Raw genomic sequence first — 11,869 nt, 5'->3', positions numbered from 1 at the left:
CAGAAAATTAAAGTACAAAACTACGAGAACGCCAGCGCATACCACTAAGGCTGCATCCGAAATGACCACCAGCTCAGTGTGCAGCACCTAAATAGATTTTCTGCACACTTTGCATTCAATTCAGATGCAAATCATATGCAAAGTACAAAACTAGCCTGCACCCTCACATATCCCTGTTGATTCAGAGGAATGAGAAAAACCCGTTACAAGGCATTGTCCACTTAAGGTGGCCATACACTGGTCGATTTGCCATCAGATCGACCAACAGATAGATCCTTCTCTGATCAGATAGGGATCGTATGGCTGCCTTTACTGCAAACCAGGGCTGTGGAGTCGGTCCAAAAATCCACCGACTCCGACTCCGACTCCTCAGTTTAGGATTCCTCCGACTCCGACTCCACGACTCCGACTCCTCTAATTTGCATATTACAATTTTGTTGATTAAAAGTATGTAACATGAAATTCGTCTCTTAACTGCCAATGCTTAGGAATTTTACAAGACAACTGAAGTGAGAAGGATATGTAGACTACTATATTTATTCCCTTTAGACTAAAACTAGTCCTTGGTAAGAGTACTTGTAAAAGGTACAAACCGGAACAAAGAACATCTATCAGGCCCTAGGCAATGTAAGTGTGGGTACATGTAAGAATGATGTGCAGGTATTCTGCAGGGGAATGAGGAGATTGTAAACAGACAACACCTCTGTGTTCAATGTGCACAGCATTCTCAGTGGATTCCCTGCAGCTCTGTGGGGAGTGCATATGTAGAGTATACTACTACTGTGTAACAAAGTAAACCTGAGACAGATGAAATTAAAGTTTTATACATAACTGGGGCTTCCTCCAGCCGCCTTCAGGATAATCAGTCCCTCGTTGTCCTCCTCCACCACCTGGATCTTCTGCTATGAGTCCAGGTACTTGAGCCAGTCAAGCGTAGTGCACATGCACACACTCCGCTGCCAGGAGCATACTACACCTGTGCAGCACTATTGCGCAGGTGCAGAATGTTCCTGGCTGTGGGAGCGGCATGCGGCCGGACAGCGCTGACTGGCTGAATTACCAGGACTCATAGCAGAAGATCCGGGTGGTGGAAGACAGTGAGGGACTGATTAGCCTGAAGGGGGCTGGAGGAAGCCCCAGGTATGTATAAAACTTTACTTTTCACCCGTCTCAGTTTCCCTTTAATTTGTAGTCACCAAACCAAATTTTAATAACATATCAAATTATTTGATTTCATCAGCAAAGGGAGTGCATACATTTGCATAAATCAGCATCAATGCAGAATTATTTCCATCTCGTTGACCATCTCTATATAGTGACATGGCTACACATCAGGCTTTATACTTACAGCATAGATGTTATTTAGTGTATATAAGAGATTCCTGTGTACACATCATATATACAGTCACAATCAGATATGTATATCTGACTTGAAAAATACGGGGACTGCTTTATTGAAGCAGCACAAGTAACTAATTTTGATTGGTTTATTTCATTTTTGTAGACTAAGCACAGCTATTACTGTATATATACTGTATATATACATTATTTTTAATGACTATTATCTGAGAAATAGAACATTTTATCATATTTTCTATTTTAATTACAGTTACAAATTCATTAGGAGTCGGAGTCGGTGCATTTTTTCCCGACTCCGACTCCGACTCCAGGCACCCAAAATTGCCCGACTCCGACTCCACGACTCCGACTCCGACTCCACAGCCCTGCTGCAAACAGATTGTGAATTGATTTCAGCATGAAATAGATTTACCATCTGTGGAGCTGCCGCAGCTCCGGCTGGCGCGAGTCCCCAGGTCTCCGCTGTCTCTTCTCCGGTCTGGGCTCCTCCAGCTTCACTTTACTTCCGCTCTACTGTTTAAACTTCCTGCCGGGACAGGAAGAAGTGAAGCCTGCTGGATTTGGAGTCCAGCGCAGAGACTGAGCAGCGGTGACCAGAGGACAGGTAATGTATTGCGTCGGGCATTCGAACGCCGCTATCGACGTACTCCCGACCTGCCAGCGATCAAGCGAAATGTTCCGCACGGACAGGAATGACGGGAACGATCGATAGCGGACGGAAAACGATCGTTCGGTCAGCGTTTGCGCGATGATTTCACAGCAGATTCGATCACAGTGATTGAATCGGCGGGAAAAACGTTAAGTGTATGGGCCACTTTACTCCCAAAAGGGACAAAACGACTCGAGATGGCAATCAGATAGAATCCCTGGATCAACACCAGCGGGAATTACCTAGTCATTATAGCCACGGCTGTATTTCAATGCAAGGAAAGCATACAAGCCCCCCTTAAATGAAGATATAGATAACACATTCCATATTTTAAGCACTCCATACTGTAATTAACCCTTTCCTAAATAAATGGCTAAAACTTTTTTCCTCCGTACGCAGATTGTGTGCGCTCACTTTTGCACAACCCTAGGGACGTTATTGTCAGATCTTGCAAGATTAGCTGCATGCTTGTGTGATTCAGGCACTACTGCAGCTAAATAGACCAGTAGGGAAGCCAGGCATCTGGTATTGATTAAAAGGAAATAAATATGGCACCCTCCATGTTCTTTTCACTTCAGTTGTCCTTTAGTTATAACCAGAGATACGCTAATCATTCCGGAATGCATGTGAAGTGAACGGTAACTGTACGTAGCTTGGGATTTGGCCAGAAGCACATTTCATTGGCCCAATTCAAATCGCATACAATTTGTATGAAACTTGCATGCAAGCAGAGAATTTTAGTACATGATCTGTTTATAAACGTTTAGGAACTGTTGCTTTGTTGGTGTCATGTGATCAGAGCTCTCCAGGAACCTGTTGGTAAACTCACATCACGGCTCGGACATTTACAACACAAAGATGAGGGCCTGATTCCTGAAGCATCTCCTGCGATTGTAGGCAATTGCCATTGAGGTTATCATCAGTGATCAATAAATCTGGGCTGTATATTTTTTTTTTGGCTGCTTTTGGGTGGTGAAAGATTGCGCTCCTTGTCGGTGTCATGTGAGATCATAGCAAGAGTTGCTGGAAAGTGAGTAAATGAACTGTTGTGTGATTGTAATCTAATGCAGGTGCTAGCAATAAGTTATTATAAGTGAACGTCAACGGAAATAAAACAAAAATATACTTGCCTGAAGAAGGGGAAAGCTCTGTGTCCTATAGCGCCTTCCCTTTCCCCTCACAGTCCCTGCGTTCCAGCGCTGACTCCCCTATTAGCAGTATTCCACCGATCGGTCAAATACTGCTCTGTGCCAATGCGGGAGTCTTCAGAAGTCTTTGAGAGACAGAGTGCTCCCGAACACGAGTGGCTCTCTACTGCACCTGCGCAAGCGTGCTCTCATGCACTCGCGCAGGCTCAGTACAAAGCAGCCCATCTTTAAGCACTCTGGCTCCAGAAGACTTCCGGAGCCTCCTATGGTGGCAGATTGCAACAAGGTGACAGCACTGTAATGAGGCGAGCATGGGAGGAAAGGGAAGGCTTCCCTCTCCTTAGGTATCTGTTTTTTGTTTTGTTTTTTATTTCAGCTGACATCAATAAATTATTCTGGATATATCTTTTGCTGTAGATGCTGAGATCACACAACCTCTAGTTCACATAAGTCTCAGCAGCTCTGATTATGATCTGATAGGAATCTGGTATAGACACCAATGCATAAAGGTACATACACACGTCGGATTTGCGCAAACGACCCATTGTTTGGACGTTTGAACGACCGGTCGTTTGCACGTCAAATCGGGTGTGTGTACAGTCGTTCAGCTGATAAGACAGGACTTGAGCGATCCACTTGGCGGATTACTCAAGTCCTGTCTTAAAGTGGATCGCTCAAGTCCTGTCTTATCAGCTGAACAACAGACTATACACACGCCCAATTTGACGTGCAAAAAACTGGTCGTTCAAACGTCCAAACAACGGGTTGTTTGCGCAAATCCAACGTGTACGAGCCTTAACCGCTTAACAGCAGACAATCTGATTATTTTAGCCCTTCTTTGCTGGACCTCTTTGGATACAAGCACAGGAAATGTCCTAGTAGGTCCAGAGCTGCATTGGCCCTAGGCCAGGCATGGGCAAACTTGGCCCTCCAGCTGTTACGGAACTACAAATCCAACAATGCATTTGCCTTTGAGTCATGACTGTGGCTGTCAGACTCCTGCAATGCATTGTGGGACTTGTAGTTCCTCAACAGCTGGAGGGCCACGTTTGCCCATGCCTGGGCTAGAACTTCCTCATATGCCACTACGGAGAAACCAGTAGGGGGCACTTGATGTCTATTCCTCTTTGTAGAAGCTTATGAAGAAAAGGCTTGGCTGGATGTCACTGTGCTGTAGATGGAGGACCCCCCCCCCCCCCCCCATCAAAAGCAAAGACTTTGAGCATCTAGCTTTGCCACCAACACAAGAAGGAATTTTATTGTAGCATTTTCTGTTTAACAGGTCTTCTCTCTTTACCATAATCCTGAATTTACATCTACTTTAAGCTGGTTGCTGCTGAGGAACTGCAACTCCCAGCATGTCCTTTTCTGGATACTCAGCTGTTGATGCCTCTGTCCTAAATTGGGTGCTAGGGATGGTCAGTGAGGTGCCAATCATTCTGAGTTGATGCAAATGTTATGCTAATTGTGTGCAGTTTATGAGCCAGTCACGTGAAGCATCTATTGCCTTTGCAATTTCAAACCTGCATACATTTGCATAACATTAGCATACAATTTGTATTTTGGGATTATCTGCATCTCGCTGACCTCCTCTGCTAGATGCCTATGCTTATAATAATAATGTCTGTTACCACTTGCACAATGAAGGGGGCGCTATCCTTTATACCTCCCTCTCCACCCGTGTCAGTTTTCATTGTCCTCCAGAGATTTTTATATTTGCTGTAACAAAATTGGACTGAGTTTTTTTGGTCCGGGATGAATGGAACTGTTTTATTCTTTTTCTCTTCTGCTTTTAATGAAATGACTGAAAGACTATTTGTTTTGTTTTTTTATTGCTGATTTTTCCGGAACCGTCTTTCCAATAAAGTTTAATCAACTTTCCACCCAGTTTTCAGCTGGTTGTGTATCTTCCTGATTTATCGAGAGAGGTGCAAAGAACATGAGCAAAAGTGATACAGCTGTTCGGAGAAAGTGGTCAGAAACTACAAGGGGGCACTTGATGGTGTCCTTCCCTCTTCTCTGTAGGAGCTTAAAGTGAACTGAGCAACAGTTTTAGCCCCCAGGGCATCAAAAAGCATATTCAAATTGTTAGCATGCAATGTGACTCATTACTAAAACAAATCGGTTCTATCTCTTGTTTTTACATTTAAATGTTTATTACAGGCTTTTATTACCCTATTTACGCGGCCTGCTGCAGTCCATAGAAATAGTAGGCGGATAAGGACTGATGTAATAAGCCGTAGCAATGAGCGAAAAAAAGCTTTTAACAGTGGGAGGGGAGGTACTGTTCTTCAAACAGTTTAGAGAAGTCACACTTAATTACATTCACAACTTCCCCTATATAAATAAGGGCAGCTAGAAGGGGAGGGGGGGAATGGCAGCTTCTACAGCTATTATAAACCAGGGCAAACTGCAGAATAAAAAGGATACCTGAAGTGAGAGGGATGTAGTGGCGGCCAAATTTAGTTCCTTTCAAACAATACCAGTAGCCTGGCTGGCCTGCTGATCTATTGGGCTGCAGTCGTATCTGGATTAAACACCTGAAATAAGCATGTGGATAATCCAGAAAGACTAGTCAGAGCGCCTGTGCTGCATGCTTGTTCAGGGTTTATAGCTAGAAGTATTAGAGACAGAGAATCAGCAGGGCAGTCAGACAGCAACTGGTATTGTTTAGTTTCAAAAACCTTTATTGAATTTTAAATAAAGGAGAAGGCTAAAACGCCAAACACCCACACTGGTGAATCAGGTAGAATAAGAGATTACATTAAAAAAAAAACCAGAAAGCAATATAGCAACCTTGTAACAAGAATGCTAATCACAATAAGAACAGACTCCGGCTCCAAGCAGTTGTATCAATATACCTCAAGTCCAATGGGAGACAATAGTTTATGGACAATGTGATATCAAAAATCCACATCCGCAGAGTCCAGGTGTTGTAGAAACCCTGTAGGTTATCATTTATTTTAGCCTGTAAACAATCTAAAAATGCTAACATAATCTCAGACACTAGGGGAAAATACATCTTCCACAGGGAGAGAGACTTGGTACGCCAATTGCCAGCTAGTACTCTTCTTTCTGTGGACGCCACATGTTTCACGAATCTATGAGCAGGAAAGGTGATTCTAAAAGGCTTATCTCCCAAAACGCAGAACTGATGGACTAAGTGGGACATGGCACAAGACAGAGGACATCTAGGTATAATTGCTCACTAGAATATCTGGGTCAGGGCAGGTCCACCAGACAATGCCGTAAGTCTCCTACGTTTCCGCAGCCTCTAAAACACATTGGGGAATTAGAATTGTTTGTGGAGTCTTGCAGCAGTGTAATACACTGTAATAGCTTGAGAGTAGTCTCTAATGTAGACAAATATACACTATTTTTGATAAGGTGAACAATGTGCCCATCTCTTCTCCGACACATCCCTGCCCAAATCCAGCTCCCACTTTAATAGGAATGGGGATTCACCCTGTAGTAAGTAATCATTAAGCGGAGCAGTGCTTTTCAGCACTGCTAGATTTGGCCGCAGCCAGCGCCGTCATAGACTGTAATGGGAGTCAGTCTATAGTGGCGCTCAGTGAGTAACGTCGGCTCCGTCGGAAGACGGAGCCGAAGTTGCTTAAAAAACACAATAATTCGGCCTCCAGCAATCGCTGGAAGCCGAATTATTTCATTCGCCCACTATCCATGGCGGCCTGGAGGGGGAATAGTAATTAAAACGGCCCAGACTTGTGCAGAAGCAGGATCAGCTATATACCGCTGTATCCTGCGCCCAAGTCTACCGGCGCCGATTTCAAATGTACTCATTATTAAGCATAAAGTACAAGTAAGAAATAAGGCCCCTATCCAGTGGCAAAACCTTACAAAACACCTTGTAGGTTGTGTACTTTACATCTGCTGTTGTCAGAGGAAGTGAACAAAGATGAAAAACTTGATGAATTCTATAGAATTTCGATGGTACTGGATAGAAGTTTAGATGGAGGTACTGTGGTGTAATTAATTTTGCGGCTCTGATAAATCTGTCTACCCTGGTAAGCTTATGTTGAGTCCACCATCGGAATAATTGGGGTGTATGCCCAAGCACAAAATCTGGATCCTGACTTGACAAAGACACACTGGTGTGTTATTATTTTTATTATTTATTGTATTTATAAAGCGCCAACATATTACGCAGCGCTGGACATTAGTTTAGGTTACAGACAATATTTAGGGTGACAAACAGCAATATGACAATACAGGAATACAAGAAGCCAGATCACACAGCACAGTATGAGTACAAAGTAATGCTTCGTCAGTCACTGGAGGAGAGCATGGGGATTAGGCAAGTTAGGTTCACTCAAATGCATAGCATGGGTGCACAGTAATGGAGGTGCATGATCAGGTAGGACACAAAAGGAGGAGGACCCTGCCCAAAGGCTTACAATCTAGAGGGAGAGGTAGGGACACGAGAGGTGTTGAAACGCATCGTCATTATCACCCGGCATATGGAGCTTGCCTGGACACCAGACCTACCATGGACCATTGTTGATGTCCCCCGCTGGCCACGGTCGACATACGGGGAGTGGAACATTGAGCAGGTGAGATATGCTTGCAAATTTAGGCAATCTTGTACGTGCAATTCTTTTACAATCTGCAAACCGAACTAAAGGTGTTGCACCATAGAGGCGCTCCCTCTTCTCTCTCCATTTTTCTGATACAGACGCTAGTCCTATCCCAGCGCCGAGAGAGCTGCACTGGATGCTACCATTCCTCCTTTCACTGTCTGACACTGGCATTGGAGAACTGATTCACTTTGGACATAATATTCTTTAGTCCTTGTTGTAACATGCAGCGCACATATATTTGTGTATTGTGTTACAAAATCTGGATTGCCAAACAGGTCAGCTTACAAAGAAGCAGGGGATTGCTAACCGAATTTGAACCTATAGGCCTTCCATAATGCTAAGGAGGGGATCAACACTGGAGAACCTTATATGCTCTAAGTGCCCACACATTATGCCCTTGAGTGAAAGTGGGGACAGGAGATCGGATTTGAGAAAAAAACCATAATGGAATGTTTGTTGGTGTTGAGTTGTCAGCTGTGCAAATTGTGCTGCCTAATACTGGGTACACGTGAGATGTTTTTCCGCACGAATTTTCCAACCGATCGTGTTTTCAGTTTGATTCTCATCGTCCGCTTGTTTTTCTTATCTTTTTCCATTCACATCTATGAGAAATCGAGCCAAAAAACGATCGTAAGGAATATCGGACATGTTGGAAATTATCAAACCCATCTATCGAGTGGAAAAACGTATGGTGTATTCCCAGCATTATAGTAGTTTTGAACAATGGCATACCCAATCCACCTCTAGAACGAGGCCAAGTGAGATATGGTTTGACGCGGGGGCGTTTGTTGTTCCAACAGAATTTTATACAAGCTAATTGGAGTTGATTTAGGAAGCTCATAGGGACTTTGACTGGGAGAACCATGAACAAATACAGTGGGATGCAAAAGTTTGGGCAACCTTGTTAATCGTCAGGATTTTCCTGTATAAATCGTTGGTTGTTGTGATAAAAAATGTCAGTTAAATAAATCATATAGGAGACACACACATTGATATTTGAGAAGTGAAATTAAGTTTATTGGATTTACAGAAAGTGTACAATAAATGTTTAAATAAAATTAGGCAGGTGCATAAATTTGGGCACTGTTGTCATTTTATAGATTCCAAAATCTTTAGAACTAATTATTGGAACTCAAATTGGCTTGGTAAGCTCAGTGACCCCTGACTTACATACACAGGTGAGCCTAATTATGAGAGAGTATTTAAGGGGTTTAATTGTACATTTCCCTCCTCTTTTAATTTTCTCTGAAGAGTAGCAACATGGGGGGGGTTTCATAACAACTCTCAAATCACCTGAAGACAAAGAATTTTCACCATACAAAAGGCAGTCTCAGAGATTTCAGCTGTCTGTTTCCACAGTTAGGAACATATTGAGGAAATGGAAGACCACAGGCTCAGTTCAAGTTAAGGCTCGAAGTGGCAGGCCAAGAAAAATCTTGGATAGACAGAAGCGACGAATGGTGAGAACAGTCTGTCAACCCACAGACCAGCACCAAAGCCCTACAACATCATCTTTCTGCAGATGGAGTATCTGTGCATCGTTCAAGCATTCGGTGCACTTTACACAAGGAGATGCTGTATGCAAGAGTGATGCAGAGGCAGCCTTTTCTCCACCCACAGCACAAACCGAGCCGCTTGAGGTATGCTAAAGCACATTTGGAGAGCCAGCTTCCTTTTGGAATAAGGTGCTGTGGACTGATGAAACTAAAATTGAGTTATTTGGGCATAACAAGGGGCGTTATGCATGGAGGAAAAACACAGCATTTCAAGAAAAACACCTGCAACCTACAGTAAAATATGGTGGAGGTTCCATCATGCTGTGGGTCTGTGTGGCCAGTGGGAGGGACGCATGGATTCCACTCAGTATCAGAAGATTCTAGAGACTAATGTCCAGGAATCAGTGACAAAGCTGAAGCTGCGCCAGGGCTGGATCTTTCAACAAGACAACGACCCTTAACACTGCTCAAAATCCACTAAAGCATTCATGCAGAGGAACAAGTACAGCATTCTGGAATGGCCTTCTCAGTCCCCAGACCTGAATATAATTGGAAATCTGTGATATGAGTTAGAGAGCTGTCCATGCTCGGAAGCTATCAGACCTGAATGAACTAGAGATGTTTTGTAAAGAGGAATGGTACAAAATGCCTTCAACCAGAATCCAGACTCTCATTGGAACTTACTGGAGGCGTTTAGAGGCTGTAATTTCTGCAAAAGGAGGATCTACTAAATATTGATTCCCTTTTTTTTTGTGGTGCCCAAATTTATACACCTTAATTTTGTTTAAACAATTATTGTAGACTTTCTGTAAATCCAATAAACTTCATTTCACTTCTCAAATATCACTGTGTGTGTGTCTCCTATATGATATATTTAACTGACATTTTTTATTGTAACAACCAACGATTTATACAGGAAAATCATGACGATTAACAAGGTTGCCTAAACTTTCGCATCCCACTGTATATGATCCAGGGTAATAACTAATAAGGTCATTTTATTGGAGTGTGATCGTCCTGATAGAGAGATATTACACCCAATCCAAGTTTGTAAATCCTGCAATAGCAACTGTTTAAAAGGGAATAGATATGGCATCCTGGCTCTCACTTCAGGTTCACTTCAGAGATACTCATGTGCTGGTGATGGAGGACACTCCATCGACAGGAACTGACTGGGTGGGCATTAAGCCTTGACCCCACTTCATCAAATCTTGTAAATTTAGCAGAAGAGACAGGCAAACACACACACCAGGCTGTCCCCTTCCTTTCTCCAGACATGTGCATGGGCAACTCCTTTTCTGATTGGACAACCTTGTTCCCTATTTCACCAGTCCACAGATCCTGCTGTCCCGATGATCTTTCCTCCCAGACTGAAGAGGAGCAATTAGCCCATTCGCCAATAGCCCATTCAAACATAGAATTTTCCGTTCGCGAACGCAAGCGTCCACAAATCTTCGCGAACTGCCATAGACTTCAATGGGCAGGCAAATTTTAAAACCTACAAAGACCACAAAAGTGTTGGAAAAGTTCTTTTAAGGGATCTAACACATGGACTGTGGCATGTCGGAGGTGGGTCCATGCCAAAAGTCCCACCAAAAATTACGGAGACGACGCAAAGTCGGATTTTAATCCCTAAATGGCAGAAATCACATTACATTCCTACAAATAATGCACTGGAGTGGTACTGTGCATGCAACTTAATGTAGCAACAATAGCAGTAGTGTGCACAGCTCTGGGTGTCAGTGGGCTGTGGAGCGTCACACACAGAGAAATGCAATAGTACTATCAGAATTACAGTTAAATAATAATGCACTTCAGTGGTTCTGTGCCTGCAACTTAATGTAGAAGCAGCAGTAGTGTGCATACAGCTCTGGGTGTCACTGGGCCGTGGAGTGTCAAAAGGGCTGTTTGGGGTGCTTTCACAGCAAGTGAGGATACAGGCTTAGCTAATGCTTTCCCTACCTACCTGCAGCAAGTTTGACCCTGCTCTCACCAACTGTCAGCAGCCAACAGAGAATGAAACCAATATGGCCACTGCAACTGCTTTTTAATAGGGGGGTGGGGTGGTCCAGGAGGGGGTGCTAGTTGATTGACTGCCATGTGTCTGCTGACTGTGAGGTCAGGCTCTATGATAATGTATAGGGAGTAGGTCGAACACACCATATGTTTGCAGCAGGGATGCTCGGATGTGCCTCATCCACGAATTCGGAAATCCGCGTGGTTGCAAAAAAAAATCCGCATTCGGCCCCGCCGCATGCGGATTTTTGTTCGCGTCCACGCAACCACGCGGATTTTCTGCCGTGAATGGCGTAATCACGCGTGGATTTCCGCCCGGAGGCGGATTTTCTTTTAACGTTAATAACAAAGCCCCCATACATGCTACAGTCCCCCAAATGGCATGGATTATCGAGGTGATAAGGGGCAACATAACTTCAACATAAAAAATTCCCAAAAAAAAATTTTTTCTAGAGAAAATGGATTTTAAAGTGAAATCAACACTTTAAATGAGGCTATTAATTGGTAATAAGTGGTTTTAAAAAGGGATATACGCGTTAAGCAGTCAAAGAGGTGAAGGCGAGTTCCAATGGCACTTGGCGGCGAAGGTACCGCTGGAGG

The sequence above is a fragment of the Hyperolius riggenbachi genome, chromosome 8 (genome assembly GCF_040937935.1).
Source record: "Hyperolius riggenbachi isolate aHypRig1 chromosome 8, aHypRig1.pri, whole genome shotgun sequence".
In the NCBI taxonomy this organism is placed as follows: Eukaryota; Metazoa; Chordata; class Amphibia; order Anura; family Hyperoliidae; genus Hyperolius; species Hyperolius riggenbachi.
This window is presented reverse-complemented; position numbering follows the sequence as displayed.